We start from the raw sequence: 21,335 nt of genomic DNA on the forward strand, positions 1-21,335 counted from the left end.
TTCTTCTTCTTATCTTTTATGAATTAATAATGATTTATAATGAATTAATAATTAAATGAAATGCAATATTGTTTTGATCGATTATCAAAAATAAGATAAACGAGCCAGATATGTTCGAGAATATGCTTTTGAATGAAGGAAATTTGATGATTAAGTGTCAGACTGTTGATAACAAAATGTGAGACACTTGAAATCCAAGTGTATCACAATTGAACTTGTAGTGTTCGGGAATAATTTACATTATAAGATTCACACATGAAATGGATGTGTTTAGCAATTTGCGCAAATCGAAGTGTGGAACACATAAGGGTAACGTGTGAATTTTTTTTAGGTGCACGAAAACTGTGATTCACGCTAATTTCACGCATAAATTTTTAAACAATTCGATTAATTTTCAATAACCTTTGCGGACTAATGAGCTCACTAAATTTTTGTCAACTTGCCGCTTTTCATGTTGTATGAATACGATGTCAATCACTCAAGGTCTGACCAAACTATGTTGAAACAAGTCCAATTAGGTTCTGTGATTGTCGAGAAATGTGGGCTCTCTATAAGGTCGCCGAGTTTTGTAAAATCTTGAAGTTTGATATGTCGCACAACGGGTTTTGGTTCTTTTCGAGAATTGGTCACTTCCCCGAGAGCACCGGATCATTTCTGGGAATCCACAACATTCTCGGGAGTGCTTGTGTGACCGTGTTTTGTCAATAAGGCCATTACCGGCCGGATTCCATGAAGTATGTTGTGTCGCACGACGGGTTTTAATTTTTATTAAGAATTTCCAACTTCCCCGAGGCACCGGATCATTTCCGGGATGACAGATAAAATGAGGGACTCGTGGATTTTCCTATGTTTCGAGGCGTGCATTGATTAGCTTGGGATCGAAGATAGTACCAGAGCTGAGCCAAAAAGTTGAGCTCGTTTCTTCGGGACCTCCTGGTCTTAGAGTCACCTCTATGGTTGTACCTTGTACCTCTTAGTTTCAATAGTGCTATCGACAGTATTTTTTTTTACTCGATTAGATTATCGTGTGTCTTTGCCTGCAACTCAGTCGTGCCATAGAGGTAACTCTAAGACTAGAGGGTCCCGAAGAAACGTGCTCAACTTCTTGGCATTTATATGAGCATTTGTGTACGCATAGGTGCGTAAAAACAGCGATTTTTATTCTAATGTTTTGGTGCCCTTAGAAGCTAGAACAAACAATTACTTCAATACATGTATTGATAACATCGGGACAATGTTACAACATGATTACGACCAAGTAATTCTCGTCCATTCCAGGTCTTTCAATCCCATATGACTTTCACTGAAACAATCTTATTTTTCTTCGGACAACCACCGCAACCTTGAACCCGGTTATTGTCTGTAGATGAAATCAAGGACGAAGTGGCAAGCAATTTGAACCTGCACAGTTGGTTGAACGTTGAACCTTATTTTCTTTATCGGCCAACCACATCTGATGCACTTATATTTATCTTCAAGAGACGAAATATGAATCAATATAATATTCGAACAGTAACGCAATTGTTGCTTAAAACATCAACTTCATCCAACTCTGCACGTACTGCATCTATAGAATGTTAGGTCTTCATAAGCTGGAGGGATTGATTTCATCTTCGGATGAGCCCGAACTGCAAGCGCTAATCATGATTTCAATGTACAAGTTGTCTAGTTTTAGAAAGAATTTAATGTATGTAATACTCTCGACTAGTAGCCAGACTGTCTCGGATCTACTGCTTTAGGTTGGTTACAATCTGGTTGCTCTGATTACCAACGTGCCAGTAAATTTCTATCAGCTTATGAATGAGTATCTGTAATAGTAAACTCGTATCGAGATGCAGACAAACATTTGGATGTTGTTGTGATTCGATGATAGAGGTCGTTCATATCGAAGAGGTTCACTAGGCTAATGTAGCTCTTTCATATTTTTATATTGAAAATATCGAGTCAGTGTTCGGTCGTCATGAGAATGTAGCAAATTGTTCGGGTGTAATACATGGGTGGCCAACATCCTAAAAAAAAGTGTGAATAACCAGTCCGGCTGCTGTGGAGTTGTTCTGCAGATCTCCAGTCACATTATACTAGTGATCAAACTCGCCGAACTATTCTGCATCAAGTCTGGTAGCCTTACGTAATAGTCTGCTGGAATATTCTCTTTTAGAAATGAGAGTAACGTCATTATTGTTCAGATAAATGCACTGAACCATTGCAACCAAATTCCTTAACGTCGAGTGCATTTATCTGGCGATCCACCATCTTGATCAGTTTCTCTAAAGTGAAGATAAAGAATTACCATACAATTCACTGGTTAATCTTACCAACCATCAGAAACTGTCCTGTTTTGCGAAAAACAACTGAACGTATTCCTCCTGCGGTAATTCCTCCAAAGCAAACTCATAGGCAGACAACATTCAACTGATCCTAACTGTAGATGAACCAGCTAAGGGCTGAAAGTCTCTCTAAAAAAGCAAAAGAACTGATCCAAACTCGTTCGAATGCAGCACGCTGGCTGCACAAGGTCAGAGCGATTATTCGTATTCTTGCAGAATCTCCGAGAAATGCTAAACACGATGATGAATCTCAATAGTGATCAACAGCGGATCCGATAATCACCCATATTCTTGTTTTCGCAACTTTTTTTTTTGTATAGAAAATACGTTTCGAACGAAAACGAGAATATGGGTGAATAACATTTATCACTGCTGATTCCTCTTCAAATTACACAGTACATCGCGTAATATGATAAAATAATAATTTTTCACGTCACACTCACACCCTTCTCGCAACATCCAAATTACTGTGTTGATACCAAAATTTAAAAATCCACTTCTATCTTTTGCATCTTTTGCAGCATGGAAAAGTAGATGCAGCGAAAACGAAAACGAAGTGTGGAGAGAAATCTGACAAAATTACACTGATTCAAAAAAGGACATTTATCGTGGCTGCTATCTACATGGCATTTTAGATGTGTCGCCCCCCTCGTATAATCATCACAATCCTTAAGCAATTATCCAAATTGTTCATACATAAGCCCCTCGAAAATGAATCAGCACTGTCAGAAATGACGTTTGACTTCGATTTAGGTTGGGTACAGCCCAACGTCAACATAGCCCAACGAGCGAAATTTGACTGTACTAATATCAACATGAAGCTTTAGTGTGATAATTTATTAGCTAGAGAAAGTTCTGAAGAGGGTAGGTTGATAATTTCGGCAGTGTGAAAATTGAATAGCACTTGAAAATGAGCGAAGGGCCATTAATGCGACAGTACAAGTCAAACGCACACTCATAAACCTAACTCATACATGAATGGATGAGGAGACTTGAATGGATGAAGAGACTACAGTCAAAAAGTGTGCGTTTGACTTCCTCATATACTGTCTGCGGCTGTGGAATAGTTCTAGCGATTTTCATGTTGATATTAAATATCATTTCCATTCAACTTATTCATAGATAATTGGTGATTCTTGGCGATTTTTGGCGTTTTAAGAGTCATTTTAGCGATTCCAGAACCTTCGAGTTTCACGAGATTTTAACTTAACTATAAATTAATTATAACACTATTGGTGGGTCACAAGATTATTGAGTTTCTCAAAGTGGGTCGCAGTCAACGTAAGTTTGACAACCACTGACGTAGAAGAATCAGTCAATCCTGCTTTAAATTGATTTTTAGCGATTGGCCCAAATAAGTAGCATAGCCCCAATGTAACTTCCCGTTACCCTATAGTATAAATAAACAACAGAAAGTAATGGGCAAGAAGATGCAAATCTATAAACGTGTAAGTATGGTTCCAGATCAATCCCTAGCCTCTTGCTCCATTCACCTGTCCGCCTCAAAGCGTGACATAACTAATGGATGCTCTTCAATTGAAACGGTTGGTTACTGGGACACTCATCACACCCCCTTGAGAAGTTCTCTATCTTACAACTAGCAACTCACCTAGAAAAATTGCCCCAACCTTGCCTGCCATAATGACACACAACAACATCATTAAATCAGAACCTGCCTAATTTGACAGCAAAAAAAAAATCATTCCGCTTTTCGACAATTAAGACCAATCTTCCAACTGTTCACGATGATCCGCAAGACTAGGTACCTCATTCATTCATCGGCGTACAATTCTTATTAGAGTGGCAACCATCGCGATCGCGATCACATCGAGCCACGCTTATTGCATTCATTTATTCACACTCTTCTGCTGTTGGTTTTAGATATCTAGCGGCAGAACGAAACCAAGCAGTAGCTGTTCCAGAATGATTCGTGGCTTAGTTGTCGGGAGATAAGACGCATGCAGTGTCATTTACCGCCAGTAGCAATGACAGTTCTGTCTTCTCGCCATGTGTGACGTCCGTACACTAGTAAATACCTAGTAAACAACTTTGTTGTAATGATAATTATCACCTGCTGATGTGCACTTCATATTTGATTGGTATGATAAGGCCAATAAATGGAGTAAGACATTGAAACCGGTTGACACTGGATGAGCCTCTGCATGCGACATTCTTCTACAACGCAGCAAATGTTTTAAAATGCACGTCCCCGCACCGGTAATAAATTACAATAGCTTACACTGCAGTAACTTCAAGATTCCAAAGTTATCAGGGTGCGAAGCACTTGTCAACAGCCTTGGAAGAAAGTCAACAAACGCATTAAATCGCTGCTCCATGGATGAGGTTATCTTCGGTCAAGAGCTGGCGCTCATCATTAGGTGAGGCTTTGTCTATTCCATAGGCTGACATTAACCAAATTCTGCTCCAGTTGAACCGGTTCGAATTGATCAATCATGCTTACGTTTTTTTTCTTTCGGTCAATCAATCAATACAAGCTTGAGCAAGAGGACGTTACATCGGCGTAAAATTGCCTGAATGCTTCTAATAACTGACAATTCGCACTACCGTCATCCCGGTAGGCACCTTATGGAGGTTGAAACAACGGTCCGCTTATCTCGAAATGGGCAGAAGCTTATCTGGAATATTTGGTGAATGCGATTGTTTTGATTCAACCTTTGAACGAAATGCTGTAATCTGTTGTAGGTGCCGGTGGTTTGACAATGCTTGATTAAAACAAAAAAAAATATGTGAAAACGAATGAAAATGTGTCACGGTCAACAGCGACTTCAAGGGATTGCCCGAACATTTAAGCTGATATTGGAAAGGTTACCAGATTGTTTGATATATAACCACCCTGGTGCCACATTGAAGGACATTGATTGATTACGCTTTCAACCCTATCAAATATTATTTTACACATTGGTAGTAACCGAACTTGTGTTATCCTACGTAAACCCGTTACTATGCACGACAAACAACAGATCGATTAATTTGTTTGCTTGTTTTATCCCCTACTTCGGTTGATTGTTCCGGTTCTGTTAACGGTAGCCAACAGGAATTAGTAATTCAGCACTCAGCAACGTTTATCATTTTTCTTGATTAGTCGTCGGAAACCGCGTTTCGGTTGAATGGACTTTTCATGTACCGACTGCCTCGTCGAGGTATAGAATACGCAAATGAAAACTGCGTAAGATGATAGGAATTGGGAGTGTGCCCAATTAGTAATGGAAGAGATAAGCGACATGCGATCGGAAGACATGGCGCTGCGGTTGTTGGTGACATGTGAATTCTCTGAACAAACTCTAGGTGATAGTTTTGAATCATGGGATGGTGGGATTGTTACCGTGTAGGATCTTGCAGTTGATATTATTCCAGTCAGTGAACTATATGTTACACAAATAATAACGACCGAAGAGCAGTACAGAAGGGAAGATCAGTTCCACGCTTAATGACAAATCAATCTACATACCCTCTTCTAAAGACCATTCTCTAGCTAATAAATTATCACACTAAAGCTTCATGTTAGATATCAGTTAAAACCAACTCCGAAAATCGCAAACTTCGCGTATGAAGTAACATAAAAAACACTTTGAATATGTGTTCCAGTCTGGAGGAGTACAAGTCTATCGGGAGTTTCCTGAAGGGCAACACGGTGAATTTTTACACCCATGATTTACCGTCGCTGAAGCCACTGAAGGTGGGTTTGCGAGGTTTACCATCATTCGAGGCGGCCATTGTGAAGGCTGAGTTGGAACCAGAGGCAGTGTATCCCATGAATTGGCAACCCCTGCCGAACACAAGCTACCGGTACCGGTTATTCCTGGTCCACTTTACGAAGGGCTCCACCACACTTACCGGGCTGAAGGACAACATCCGGAATCTGTTTCAGGTCATCATCTCTTAGCAGACCTCCACACCGTGATGTAACGCTGTGCATCAACTGCCTCTCTTACGGCCATGGCAAATATGCCATGATGTGACAAGTGTGGAGGGACCCCAACTAGTGCTGTGAGGAGGTCGTATTTATCGATAATATCGATATCATTTCGATATCGGATTTTCAATATCAATATCGCGACCGATATCCGATACTCAATGGAAAATAGATTAAACATATTTCATTGCCTTCCAGCTTCCTAATTCAAAAAATAAAATGATTGATTGATTGATTTATCTTTATTAAGGAGGTTTTCAGCCTGAGGCTGGTTTGCCTCCTAAAATAAAAAAAAATAAAAAAAAAATAACATAAAATGATTCGAAAACACACACTGGAGCGGAGGGACCGAGGTTGCTATTTTTGACAGAAGTTTCAGAGCCGCCTGGTATTATCGGTACAGTTGAAAACCGAAATAACCCACTAGCAACACACTTAGAAATTATCGCTGACTTCGGTAATTTTTACCGAAATCTGAACAGCTGAACTGTTCGGTAAAATTTATGCAATTCAATTCAATTGCTTTTCAACTAAATCTCCACTAAAATAACAAGATTTGATCATTTAAACAAGGTTGAACATGTTTTGAAATTATTTTCTAACTAAATAGCTTTTAAAATGAAGGTCAAAGTTTTACCGAACGTTCAGCTGTTCTGATTTCGGTAAAATTTACCGAACACGGAAACAAAATCTTAGTGTGAACACTCGATTTTACTCTCGTTCTGTACGTTAAACATAGAGTTGCGCTATAATCGCACGGTGTCTGGCCATTTGGCCGAATGCCGTTTGGCCGAACGTCGTTTGACCGAATGACGTTTGGCCGAATATTTGAAAATAGATTTCCAATTTATGAACACTACTATATTCCTATTTTTTTTTTCACTTTCCGCCATGCTGGTTTTTTTACATTATAAATATGGGATTTTTTGTTTAATTGTAAATTGTATAAAACTGAAATTCTATACCGTCGATGGATTCATTATTATTTCAAAGATAAGCTTTTAGTAGGCAGCTTTGGGTATTTTGGGCCACCCTTTTTAACATGAGCCGTTATTTGTAGTTCTGTTGTTCTAGTTATTTTTTGCACAGTATACGCAGCTTGTCATAAAATTAAGATAAATCAGAATTAAATAAAAAATGGAGATTTTTCCTTCTCTGTTTGAGTTTTGTTGTTCGGCATTCGACCAAACGGCATTCCGCCAAATGACCCGGAACCAATCACACAATTATGCGCTACAATATAAAGGCTGACTAAAAGTAAATTGCTACGCACAAAAAGTCCTGTAATTCGTGATTCAATAAGTTTAAAAAGTCCATTAATGGTTGCTTTGCAGTAGTTTTATTAAAACTTCAAAGTTACAGCAAGATGGTTACATTTCTCCAGTTCGAACGAAATCTCGAACCTTCCTCTTGATGGAGCCCATCAGCGCCCGCACAGTGGAAACGGACACAGAATTTGCTTGATGTCCTTGACTGCCCCGCCACTTGGTCAAAATCTCTGCTTTGAATTTGCCCATTATTTTTCGATTGGTCGAAATTCCGGGAAATTCGGAGGATTCATTAGCTTGGGGACAAAATCGACCTTATTGGCAGCATACCACCACCGACGAACCGACGTGACAGCTCATACAAATTACTTTCAAATTCGTGCCCAAGACGCCATATTTAAAATACGTTAAACACTACCGAAATCTACTCATCCGATCGCGTCATACGATAAGCAAGGACACGAACCCACGTATAATTTATATTACCTTGGTTTGCGTCTCACCTCGTTTGACAGATCTGATCGCCCGTTTCAAAGTTCGAATCGCTTATTTGACTAATCGAATTGTGGACAAACGAAATGCTCCTGTGGCATGTCGGTTCATCGGTGATACCCTAGGGGAGTCTCACTTTTAGAATGCCCATTGAATAAGCATTTAATTTATATCAAATGCATTTAATTTCCATCCTTTGCATCAACCATTCAGTGGGATGTGAACTTCAAAACAAAGGATGCACTTTTTCGGTGACACCTATACATACATACATACATGCATCGAGGCGAAGATAAACAAACACAACAGGAAAAGAAAACTTGGAGTAGAGAATTCACGAAAATATCCCTGCAACCTTCTCCGGCAGCAAAGAAACTCTCCAACGAAATCATTCAGCTCCCTCCGGAATTTCCCCTGCCAACGAAATTTCACATTTTTTTTATGTAGGTATTGCCAATTCAGAGAAAAATTTGCATTTGGCGTCAGATTATCAGCTTTAATAGCATGCTGTGGCTGTCAGATGCGTCGGATTATTTTCACTGAAACGGCAATAATTGTAATATATTTATTTGTCAACATCAACAGACTCAATGTAGCCCCAATGTATTTTATTTAGTCAAACTAAGTAAAACGTAATCCTGGTGGATGAACCCTTTATCAGAACAAGACAAAGTTCATAGAACTTACGTTGGCAGCTGCTAGAATCGTCTTCGGATTCATGCAGAATTTAATTCGCCGAGAAGGCAAAACAAATCGTTGAAACTTCCAGGAACTCCCGCTGGCAGCATCCAAAATCACCTAAATCACGCGGAACTTCGTCCATCGATAACGTGAGAAAATGCCTGGAGCTTCCGTCTGCAGCATCCAATCTCTTCACTGGTATCGTGCAGAACCTCTTTGGCCGACAATGCGTGGAAACTTCGTCGAAAGTCTCTGGAAACCTTCTTTGGCAGCATCTGAATTTTCGATTGGAGTTTCGACGGAGTTTTCAGATATTCACGGCGGAGAGGTTTCCGAAAGATTTCGGTGGAGATTTTCGGTGCTGCCAAAGGAGGTTCCAGTGAGCTTCGACGGAGTTTTCTCGTGTTTTCGGTGGAGGAGGCTCTGCACGATTCCGGTGGTGATTTTGCTGCCACCGGAAATTTCGACGGATTTTTTTCTGCGGAATAATTTTCTCAAGTCAGGAGTGTGGATTTAAGCGAACCGAAGCCAACAACAAAACAGGACAAAACCCTTCATGTATACATGTATTGGTGGGAGGTGTCACTTAAAACTACACACAGCAAAAAATGCATTCAATTTTTTTATGTTATAATAAAGGGTGATACGGTCAAACTTTGGTCAATATCAACTTGACGTATTTCTTTCAATTTTGCATTTAAAAAACCTGAACACCCCTCATTTTGAAGGTGTGTGTGTGTAGAATGTTGCTCCTATTTTGATTTTGGAATTCACTCTTCAGTTGTCAAAATGCAGTCCAAGCAAGAAGAGCAGCGTATCAAAATTTTGCTCGCGCATCGCGAAAATCCGAGCTACTCGCACGCAAAGTTGGCAAAATCGCTAAAAGTTGCCAAATCAACCGTTACAAATGTAATTAAAGTGTTTGGGGAACGTTTGTCGACAGCCAGGAAGTCTGGATCGGGGGGAAATCGAAAACCGGAAGCCGCTGAGACGACAAAGAGAGTTGCCGGTAGTTTCAAGCGAAACCCTAACCTCTCTCTCCGAGATGCCGCAAATGAGCTGGGTGTATCGTCTACAACCGTGCATCGAGCCAAAAAACGAGCCGGACTATCGACTTACAAGAAGGTAGTGACTCCAAATCGCGATAATAAACAAAATACGACGGCCAAAGCGCGATCCCGGAGGCTGTACACGACGATGCTGACGAAGTTTGACTGCGTGGTAATGGACGACGAAACCTACGTCAAAGCCGACTACAAGCAGCTTCCGGGACAGGAGTTTTATACGGCAAAAGGAAGGGGAAAGGTAGCAGATGTTTTCAAGCACATGAAACTGTCAAAGTTCGCAAAGAAATATCTGGTTTGGCAAGCCATCTGTACCTGTGGCTTGAAAAGCAGCATTTTCATAGCTTCCGGGACTGTCAACCAAGAAATTTACGTGAAAGAGTGTTTGAATAAACGTCTGCTGCCTTTCCTGAAGAAACACGGTTGTTCCGTACTGTTTTGGCCGGATTTGGCATCTTGCCATTACGGTAAAAAGGCCATGGAGTGGTACGCCGCCAACAACGTGCAGGTGGTTCCCAAGGACAAGAACCCTCCCAACACGCCAGAGCTCCGCCCAATTGAGAAATACTGGGCTATTGTCAAGCGGAACCTAAAGAAGACCAAAAAAACTGCTAAGGGCGAGCAGCAGTTCAAGGCAAACTGGCTTTCTGCGGCGAAGAAGGTGGACAAGGTGGCTGTACAAAATCTGATGGCAGGGGTCAAGCGTAAGGCCCGGCAATTCGGATTTGGAAAAGCGGAAGCCTAACTGAATATTTTTCCTGAATTTTATACTAATTGAACTTGAAAAAGAAATTTAATTTGATTTTTTAAATAAACGATTTCACCGATTTACACGCGTTTTCCCTTGACCAAATTTTGACCGTATCACCCTTTAAATGCACCTCAAGTGATCTTCCTCTAGCAGCAGATACAGCTGCAAGCAGAAGCTAGCAATATAGTTTTGGAGAGCGCTTACTCAACTTTTTCACAACCATTATTCAGTTTGTCAGTCGTACTGAATAACAACAGTCAGTAAACGCTAATGTCACAAAGTCAATAAAGTAAATATTTTACTCATTTGAATGCTTCTACACAACCAACCACTCTTGCTGAATAACATAAACCTGAAAAGTGTTTTTTCAACAACAAAACAATGTGTACTCAGCTAATAAACTCTGTTAGCGCTACTTCGGAAGTATTTTTACAGTCAGCTAGGTTTATTTTTAGACGTGTGCAGTTTTACAGCTTTTACTCTGCTCCTTTAGAAAGCTGAAGGCACTAGTCGAGAAAAGTGATTGATATGCACTCTACCCAGCGATTTTGTTGTAGAAGTGCATGTAGGTTTGTTTACGACAGTGCAAAGTGTTGGCGTAGCTCAGTTGGTAGTGTCAAGGATAGCCAATGCGGTCGTATCGAGTTCAATTCCAGGTGGTGCAGGATGAATAATTTGGTGTGGTGTTAATTTCGATTAATTTGATTCGCAACAAAATAAACTCAATAAATTCCTTTATTAAAAAAAGTAGAAGGGTCTGTGCCTAGGGGCACGAACGGAAGCTTGACGTAGGACCGCTAGTGGAAGGAATAAATATGAAGAGCATTTAGTTCTTTTAATTCATCAATTATCTATTATCTCAACTCTTTCCGTTTTTGAATTGTAGGCGTACCAAATTTACAGTATTTTTTTCAAATAGAAAGTTGATTAAGAGAATCAATTAAAATCACTTGCACCCCTGCTTCCAAGTTTGGTTACAAGATAACAACTCTGGAGAGCATTTTGTGTGGTCGTTGGGGGCTTGTGGTTCTGAATATGGACAAACAAGCACAGATAAATTCTATTCCAACTCTTACTCTTTGTAAGCCTTATGGCCCTGAAAAGGGCCGTTTTATTGAAGAGGACATCAATGACCACTTACGCTTGGCGTGTTTAGTGTAGGTGACATCATCCCGGACCTCATTTTCCAGGAACACTTTCAGCACACCTCGTAGATCAGACCGGAGATACGTTGACACCACCACGGCGAACCAGACGACCGATGGCGGTTATCTCGAAGAACTTTACGATGACGCTTGGGGCCTCCTTTACCAGACCTTTTCCTCTTTTACCACGACCAGTCAATTGTTGCTTGTTAGGTGTTAAGGAGTGGTCTAGCCACCACCTTCCTACTGCTTCTATTGCTGTTCACCACGCCGTCCGAAGCGAAAATGAGCTAATGCCATACAGCAGCGCTCTTTTATATATATTTTCAGGTTAAAGCAAAATGATGTGCAACCAAGTGGTATAAAAGCTACAAAGACTCCTCCCATCAGCCTCTTGTCCTCCATCTCGAAGCTATTCGAAAAATTGATACTCAGCCGTCTGCTGGTGTTTTCCAGTGATAATAACATCTTTCTCAAAGAGCAATTCGTGTTTAGGAAAGGCCACTCTACCATCCACCAACTCGCACGGGTTACTAACATCATCTAGCGGAATAAGTCCGTTTCCAATACATCTGCCATGGCATTGTTGGACGTCGAGAAGGCGTTCGACAATGTCTGGCATGATGGTCTAGTGTACAAGCTGCATCGATACAACTTTCCGATCTACCTCTTGATCATCAAAAACTACTTGTCGGGCAGATCATTCCAGGTCTACTTGAACAATGTCCCCAGGCAACACACAAGTTCTTCAACAGTTTACCTTTGTAGGGGTAAGAGGTGGGACCATCATCATCATATAACCTTCGTATGACTGGTTTTAGTTGTATAGAAGTTTACTCAACATAATTCCATGAAAATGTGTTGCTTGGGTCCCCTCTGATACGTTCAACGTTGATGCAGGGGTCCCTCAGGGTAGTCTGCTTGAGCCTATCCTATTCAACATTTTCACGTCAGACGTTCCTCCCCTGCCGGGTGGTGGTATCCTGTCAATATTCACCTCCACCATCTATAAGGGTCGAGTGATCCGTGCTCTAGCTCTAACAATCAGGCCTGGATGTTTTGTCCGACTATTTTAAGAGCTGGAAGATTTGTATCAATGCAGCTAAAACACAAACCATTCTGTTTCCACACTCGTATTCACCTCGGCTTGTTCCGCCTGCTAACGTCAAGATCCATCTTGATAGCACTCCCATTGAATGGTTGAGTGAAGTAGTCTACCTTGGTCTCACCCTCGATAGCAAATTGCTATTCCGATCCCATGTGGACAAGACATCCACCAAGTGTAACATCTTGATCAGGTCGCTCTACCCTCTGATAAACAGGAAGTCGACCCTGTCCCTCAAAAACAAGCTTGCTGTCCACAAGCAAATCATTCTGCCGGCTATTGAGTATGGTATGCCAATCTGGGAGAGTTGTGCAAAGTGCCACCACTTAAAGCTTCAGAGGATCCACAAGATCCTCAGAATGATCCTTAACAGTCCACCGCGAACTCGTAATTCTGAGATTCACCACCTGGCCGGTCTTCAAACACTCGAGGAGCCAAAGACGTTCACGCTGGAAAGGTTCAGAGTCGCCTGTCTGCGATCAAACCACCAGATCATTCGTGATTTGGAAACCTAGTTTAAGTAGTTATGTGCTCAAGTAGGTAGGTTATCAAATTTTCAAATTCAAACCAAAATAATCCCACAAAGGGTATCCTGTAAATTAGCGCTAAACGCACTCATCACATTAGAATAACCAATTAACTAGAACAAAGATGAAGAGTCAAAGGCTAACCAATTGAAATGTTAAATCATATGTTGAAACATAAAAGCTCAGAAAATAAACGTAAATTTTACTACTACTACTCCCATTATGAGTAGTTTGCTATCAAGTAGCGACACTGGCTTTATTTCTTTTGCTTACACGGCGAATTAGAACGACCCAAATTTGAGTTTAGTTCACTCATAATCGCCAAAAGTGCAGGACCTCAACGATGAGTAAATTTGTCTCATGGTTTCCTGTGAAAAACCTAAAAAATCTGCCGGAAATGAGGAAATTGACGAACATTTTATTCAGTCTCGGAGTAGTACCAATAGACTGAGTGAATCCAATCTTTACTTTTCTCAAATTTGGGATTTTTTCCCTGGAAAATCCTGGAAAACCCTGGGAAAACATGAGGCAAATTTACTCATCGCTGAGTTCCTGCACTTTATTTCTTATTTCTGAGATAACTCAAATTTGGGTTGTTCTCATTCGCCGTGATATCACCTTTAAAGATATCGGCGCCGGTGGTTAGCGTGAAAACCTCTCACCCCAGCAGGGCTGGGTCCAATCTCAGTCGGCGCCACCGGCGTGTTCTAAGGCATAACATCTCTGATCACGCCTTCCTTCGGGAAGTAAAGCCGTTGGTTCCTGGTTGACTTGATGGGTCGATTGGTAGGGTCCAGGAGTGGGAGCTGCCTCCCTGGCGTCGGTAGCATTGGAGCTCAGTACGGAAAACAAATCCTACAATAGGTCCGGTCTACATTGATCGATTCTCTTCATCGACACTCTCTTTCGTAAATAACTCAGCTTCACAAATCTGGATCAACAATAGAAAAAGGCCCATCAGCATTTGTAAACAAACCGTTACAAAGCCCTTTACTCACAAAGCGAAGGCAACTCACACAAACCAACACCATCATCGGATAGGGGAAACTTCTACCTACACGATGATGGTGTTGGTTTGTGTGAGCGGCCTTCGATTTGTGAGGAATGGGCTTTGGAACGGTTTGTTTACAAATGCTGATGGACCCTTTTCTATTGTTGATCCAGAAATGTTTCCTGCCGTATTCGTCGAATTAGATGCTAGATTGTTGCTTCTTCCATCGAAAATATCCGGCCGTGGCGATTCAAATTTGATCAAGGTTGATCAAAATAATTTGTACCCCTGTTTCCAGTTTGATTACATGAGTATTTTGTGTGATCGTTGGTTCTGAATATGGACAAACAGGCAGATGAATTATATTCCTACTCTTTACTGTAATAAGCTTGGTGACCCTGAAAAGAGCCGTTTTGTTGCCAAAGTTGGTGATGATTTAACCTCCGAAACCAAACAGAGTGCGTCTCTGTCACTTCAAAACGTAGATGACATCCATGGCCGCTTACGCTTGGCGTGTTTAAAGGGTGATACGGTCAAAATTTGGTCAAGGGAAAACGCGTGTAAATCGGTGAAATCGTTTATTTAAAAAATCAAATTAAATTTCTTTTTCAAGTTCAATTAGTATAAAATTCAGGAAAAATATTCAGTTAGGCTTCCGCTTTTCCAAATCCGAATTGCCGGGCCTTACGCTTGACCCCTGCCATCAGATTTTGTACAGCCACCTTGTCCACCTTCTTCGCCGCAGAAAGCCAGTTTGCCTTGAACTGCTGCTCGCCCTTAGCAGTTTTTTTGGTCTTCTTTAGGTTCCGCTTGACAATAGCCCAGTATTTCTCAATTGGGCGGAGCTCTGGCGTGTTGGGAGGGTTCTTGTCCTTGGGAACCACCTGCACGTTGTTGACGGCGTACCACTCCATGGCCTTTTTACCGTAATGGCAAGATGCCAAATCCGGCCAAAACAGTACGGAACAACCGTGTTTCTTCAGGAAAGGCAGCAGACGTTTATTCAAACACTCTTTCACGTAAATTTCTTGGTTGACAGTCCCGGAAGCTATGAAAATGCTGCTTTTCAAGCCACAGGTACAGATGGCTTGCCAAACCAGATATTTCTTTGCGAACTTTGACAGTTTCATGTGCTTGAAAACATCTGCTACCTTTCCCCTTCCTTTTGCCGTATATAACTCCTGTCCCGGAAGCTGCTTGTAGTCGGCTTTGACGTAGGTTTCGTCGTCCATTACCACGCAGTCAAACTTCGTCAGCATCGTCGTGTACAGCCTCCGGGATCGCGCTTTGGCCGTCGTATTTTATTTATCATCACGATTTGGAGTCACTACCTTCTTGTAAGTCGATAGTCCGGCTCGTTTTTTGGCTCGATGCACGGTTGTAGACGATACACCCAGCTTATTTGCGGCATCTCGGAGAGAGAGGTTAGGGTTTCGCTTGAAACTACCGGCAACTCTCTTTGTCGTCTCAGCGGCTTCCGGTTTTCGATTTACCCCCGATCCAGACATTCTGGCTGTCGACAAACGTTCCCCAAACACTTTAATTACATTTGTAACGGTTGATTTGGCAACTTTTAGCGATTTTGCCAACTTTGCGTACGAGTAGCTCGGATTTTCGCGATGCGCGAGCAAAATTTTGATACGCTGCTCTTCTTGCTTGGACGGCATTTTGACAACTGAAGAGTGAATTCCAAAATCAAAATAGGAGCAACATTCTACACACACACACCTTCAAAATGAGGGGTGTTCAGGTTTTTTAAATGCAAAATTGAAAGAAATACGTCAAGTTGATATTGACCGAATTTTGACCGTATCACCCTTTAGTGTAGGTGACAGCATCACGGATCTCATTTTTCAGGAACACCTTCAGCACACCTCGTAAATCAGACCGGAGATACGTCAGACACCGCCTTGGCAAGCCAGACGACGGATGGTAGTTATCTCGAGAATTTGCGTTTGGTTCTGAATATGGCGATGAGTGTGCACAATATTACGCAATTCAATCCTCCCTATTCGCACGCGCCCAAGGATCGGAGGCGAATGCCACTTCGACTTGTTTCGTCTACTTACTACTCTCTGACGACTGTGCTGGGGAACAGCATATGTATGTAGGTAATTGGTGTATTTGTTAGTTAATTCGACGCTTTTGGATAATGCTGGACATTTACCAGTTTTTCAATAGTTTCTTGTTAAAAATCAACATTCGGAAGTATTGTTATCGATGAGTAGCCATATTTCTGATCGATTGGTGATAAAATTATTGAAATTGGACCAGGGGCAGCTGAGTTATTAACGTTCAAAATCTTTCTTAATTTGTTACATGTTCCATTTTCGGTTTTCACAAAGTGTACCCCCATATAGAAATCAAAGACGTAGTCCTACGTCAAAATAGCGTAAACAATATTTAACTTGGTTTCAAGAGAAAGCTCTGTAGTGATTATTTGATAACCGGGGAAAGATTGAATTAAGCGCCTTTCAAGTCCACACACAACTAAACAGCAGGATAACAGCTGTATAGAAGCGTTAATGGACATGCAATAAGAGCTTGTCCCAACCGTCCCAACAGCCAGAAGCAGCTGACTAAGTTCGTCAGATTTGATTGTATAGAGGTTGAGTAAAGGTTTCCTTATATCGTTTAACGTTTGAATACAGATTGAGGCTGTATAAATGAAATGCGTAAAGCGTTTACATTGTGAAAATTGTTAGTTGGGTACACGCTTTTTGGCTACTGAATTCTGCTTCATGTGCCGGTTCGGATGTTTACTGGCTTTGTACGACTTGTATCCTTCCCTGGAAAGGATGTTCCGCGCCCGTTTAAAAGTTGGCGTTGTACCTTCTGGCCACATCTCGGATCGAAAGACCGGGTTGGCTTTAACGCATCTTAACACCTTGCTGCGCAGCTGACGATGCCTGGTTCCAGTTTTTTCGCTGATTCCATTCCACACTCAGGGTTTCCTTGTAGCTTTTGAGCACTCGACAAACTGTTGTTTTTGGCATCTTCAGTACGTTGGAGGCGAACCAGCCTAAGGCTGAAAGCCTCCTAAATAAAGCTAAATTAATTAACTAATCTTCAGTACATTAGAAGGCTTTGAACCCGACCACGCCGGATTTTCCAGGTGTTTGTGCGCAATACTTTTCTTCTTTCGAGCTCCATTTGACGTTATTTCTGAACGCGATCGACTACTTTGATCAAACTTGCTCCAGTTGTTCTCTATAGAAGTGTTAACAAACCACTGCCAAAGATTTTCGATTCCCTCTAGTGCTGAGCGTGGTAGCGGCGAGCGAGGGGCGTACCAATTTACTTTTAGTCAGCCTTTTTTGTCATATTCAACGTACAGAACGAGAGTAAAATCTTATTTGTCTTCCAAGTACCAAAAACTGGCACTTTTCATTAGTTTAAAACCACTTCTCACGAATAAATAAAGTTCCTTCCAGATGGAGCGACGCGTTAACTTGGTTGTTCTTTGGTTATTCTGGCGTTGAACCATTCGCTCGTCATAGCTTCACACCAAGTTAGCGGTAGAGATCTTGTTCGTTGGCTCATCACCAACAAATTATTCACTATCAGCTTTTTCAACTGGAGCTAGAATCACCGACGGTGGAACCATTTGGATGATTATTAACATCAATCCCATATCAAATTTCGATTATTGTTGAAATCGGATTTTAAATATAGGTTATCGTATCGATAATTTAGACCCAATATTTATCGATAATATCGGATTTATCAATATCGACACAGCACTAGTGCCAACTTCGGTGGAAACCACCGTGCCTCCACTCGTGACCACTCGAACCTAGCACCGCATTCCCTCAACAATCAACAAATAAATTTTCCTTAATAAAGACAACCAACCAACCAACCAACCACAACAATTAAATTCAACCCCAATCTTAATACTCCCCACGCTTTTCGTCGTGAAGCGCTAGTGTTTATTTACATTGCTCGATTGAAACCGCGTTGGACGGTTCGATTGGTTCTTTTGGCTTCACTCTTCGCGCGTCTCTTATTTAACATCGTCTCTGGGCTGTACTTTTACATGATTAGTTGCATCAAATATATTATATTAACAATACGATCCACTTTTTCACCTAGCTGGCGAACCAAATTTTTAGCGATGAAAGCATCTCTGTAGCCAAAAAGGCTACCAATGTATTTGTTTATCGTCACGAGGGGTAAACCAAATGAAAATTGTTTAATATTTCAAATGAATGTATTTCTGTATTTCATTTTATTTGATGACAGCAGTGACATGTCAGATAAATTTGTACACAATGTACACAATGTAATTAATGAAAATAATTTGACTGTTACTTTTGTAATATGTGCTATATTCGCACCCCTCGATTGTAATTGAATGATTGTTGCTGACCTTTCTCAACGGTAGATGGTGCGTGAAGCAATATTTTGCGGGTCGCCATTGCAACATTTGGAAAAGGCATGAATGGATGGATATGATATATTTGGTTGCATGGTTCATGTACAATTGCGGTCCCTATGAATGAAAGTGCCAAAACTAGATTTTCCCATACTAATGTCCATACAAATTTCAAACGCATTGCGGAAAGCCGGGCTACAACCAATTGTCCCCAAATTTTGCATAGTTTTTTGGGACCTCAAAATAGAACCAAAAAGGGGTGTTCTAAAAAAATATCATGATGACCTACACGTCGAGCAACGAACTTTTCAGTCTCGGAGCACTTAATATTACATTACATGTTTGTTTACGTCTTATCTTTTATGTCAAAGATGGATTCCATCACGTGTAAAATTAGTTATTTTATAGTGTGTACTCTCTTATACCCATGCCAAGTAACATTGCAGGTTTTATCTAGGTTTTAAATAGTTATACAAGTCTAAATTATGGTCCACAAAACCCCAATCAAAACAAAATTTGTTACTTGGGATTCCATCAGGTGTATGAATTTCGGTACTTCACGGTATCCTGATCCACCCTATTCATATTAGTCAATATTAGATGCTTCCTGTATTGTCGATGCAAAAATATGTCTGCTGATTGATTAATAGCACTTATTCCCACAGGTAAATCGTTCGCTGTGAACCACCTACTTGCGGTCCACTAGTGGAACTTGTTGATTACTGAAGTAAATATTTAATTAATTTAATTGGCTTATGTAGCCACATTATCTGCACTATGCACTCAAACGAATTGGTGTTCATAGATCGCTATTTTTTTCTATATGACATTTTACAGTTTCGATTTGAGTGCAAAGTTGGCTAGTGTTCATTTTGGCGTATGCACTATCGGACCTGCAATTTGAATTTCCTCTTTATTGATTCGCCCGTGTATCATTTAAAATCATCCATAGATTATCGGCTAATATATTCCCATCAAGGGCTATGTTTTATGTATGAAATCAATAAAACACAAACGAGTTACTCCACCGGTCGAGACCCGTTCATACCGCACTTAGTTGAACTCTTATTTAAGCCTTGTTTTAACGAGTAGCTAGCTATCACTTACAACGAAAATTTCCAACCAAAATTCATCGATTCGTGCGAAGAAAGGTTTACGAACGAACCGTCACCGTTGTTTTGCGTTTCTTTCTTTAGAATTATTTATTTTCCCGTCCATTCATCGCTGACCGACATCTTTAAACAGCAAGTCCATTCTTATATACCAACGGTCATTAGTCCCGCGTTGTTCGATATCATTCCCTAGGTTCACACTGCTGTTTTTTACGTGTTAATGTATTCTTTTCTCTTCAGTCTCCTTGAAACTCACTTGTCTAATTGATATAGCCAAGATGATCACCGGTGTAACGTGGTAGATAAATTTGCACAACACTCTTCTCCACACACACGTGAGGCACTATTTTAATCAAACAAAATGCACTTATCTTGGAACATACCCCCTTTGCCTCTTCAAAGCCGGTGTCAGTTCAAGGAACCTAACTCACCTATTCGGTATCACTGGGAACTCGGAGAGAGGAAGAATCCTGCGCGTCCTGCTTCAAACGCCGACGAAACAGCACTACCTTAAGTTTAATTTTCTACCGAAGGCATATAGCACACCACACAGAACTGTGCTGATACGCTGATTAAGGCCGACTTACGACGACGACGACGATGGCGTCGGTGCTTACAACAACGAACAACGACGCGCACTACCCTAGCGCGAAACTGATAATGGAGCTTCTTGTCGAGGAGGAGGCGCCTGTCGCACAGCACAACTGCTTCTAGGCGCGATTAAGCCTGTTGACCTGTTAGGTACCTACAGCTGTGCTTATCAGCAGCGTGCCATGTGTTCATTCGAGCTCGAATGTACTCGAATGTGCATTTACTACCGCAGGTAGGTTCGAGGGGTTCTTCGCGATAAGGAAAGTATTTTTTGCTGAAATCAGAAACTTCCCCCATTTATACGGTGGGTGGTACCTTCCACCCACCGCTCTTTCTCAGCTGCCCTTCAACCAATTGAGCTGATTTCCAGTAGATCACTAGTTTATGGTTGACACGAATCACTTGAAAAAAATCAGCGAAATTGGTTGAAAGACAGCCGAGAAACGGCGGTGGGTGGACAGAACCACCCACCGCAAAAAGGGAGGGATTACTGTCAGTGATTTTTTTTTTTTCTTTTTCCCTTGCAACTGTCTTTACAGACGGCTAAGACCAGTTTGGTTCATTTCGCCATCCAGTCGGTGACTTTTCCCGATCGAACTCTTTTGTATATTTTCAATTTTCTATTTTCTATTTGCACAAACAGAGAGTGCGTCACATGTGTGTGCGGATGAGCGGTCAGACACATGTTTTACGATGATGATGCTGGATATATGGCATGGATGCGTTCATAGTAATCTGCTCTGATTTGGGTGTTCATTCACTCTCAGTCATGTAGCGTAATCTGGAGTACGGACAAGTCGTGGGAGACTGATTATTTTTAGTAACGATGTTTTCCACGGATGTTTGGATGGTGAAATGGGGGAGAATGCAGTGAGAGACTGCCATAATTGAATATTTATCAATATGTGCTATGCTTGTTTGTATGTTCTTGTAAATAAGCTGGGCTCAAATTCATTACCGTTGCGAAGA

The 21,335-nt window shown here is 41.1% G+C and overlaps 1 protein-coding gene across 2 annotated transcripts in view; it reads right to left on the reverse strand.

Annotated features, from left to right (window-relative positions):
- LOC135709516 (aquaporin-like) overlaps positions 1-20,389 on the reverse strand; it is a 32,981-nt gene extending 12,592 nt beyond the window's left edge. Inside the window, exon 1 of one of the 2 annotated variants that reach the window (XM_065231913.1) lies at positions 20,207-20,389. The gene's annotated coding sequence lies outside the window, so the exon portion shown is untranslated. Of the gene's footprint in view, positions 1-20,031; positions 20,135-20,206 lie in introns of those variants that run through there. The other variant, XM_065231914.1, reaches the window with a different exon arrangement.
- Positions 20,390-21,335: the final 946 nt, after the last annotated feature.

This window comes from Ochlerotatus camptorhynchus, unplaced genomic scaffold (genome assembly GCF_037179485.1).
Source record: "Ochlerotatus camptorhynchus isolate MF236.1 unplaced genomic scaffold, CSIRO-AGI_Acam_v1.1 ptg000361l, whole genome shotgun sequence".
Classification (NCBI taxonomy): domain Eukaryota; kingdom Metazoa; phylum Arthropoda; class Insecta; order Diptera; family Culicidae; genus Ochlerotatus; species Ochlerotatus camptorhynchus.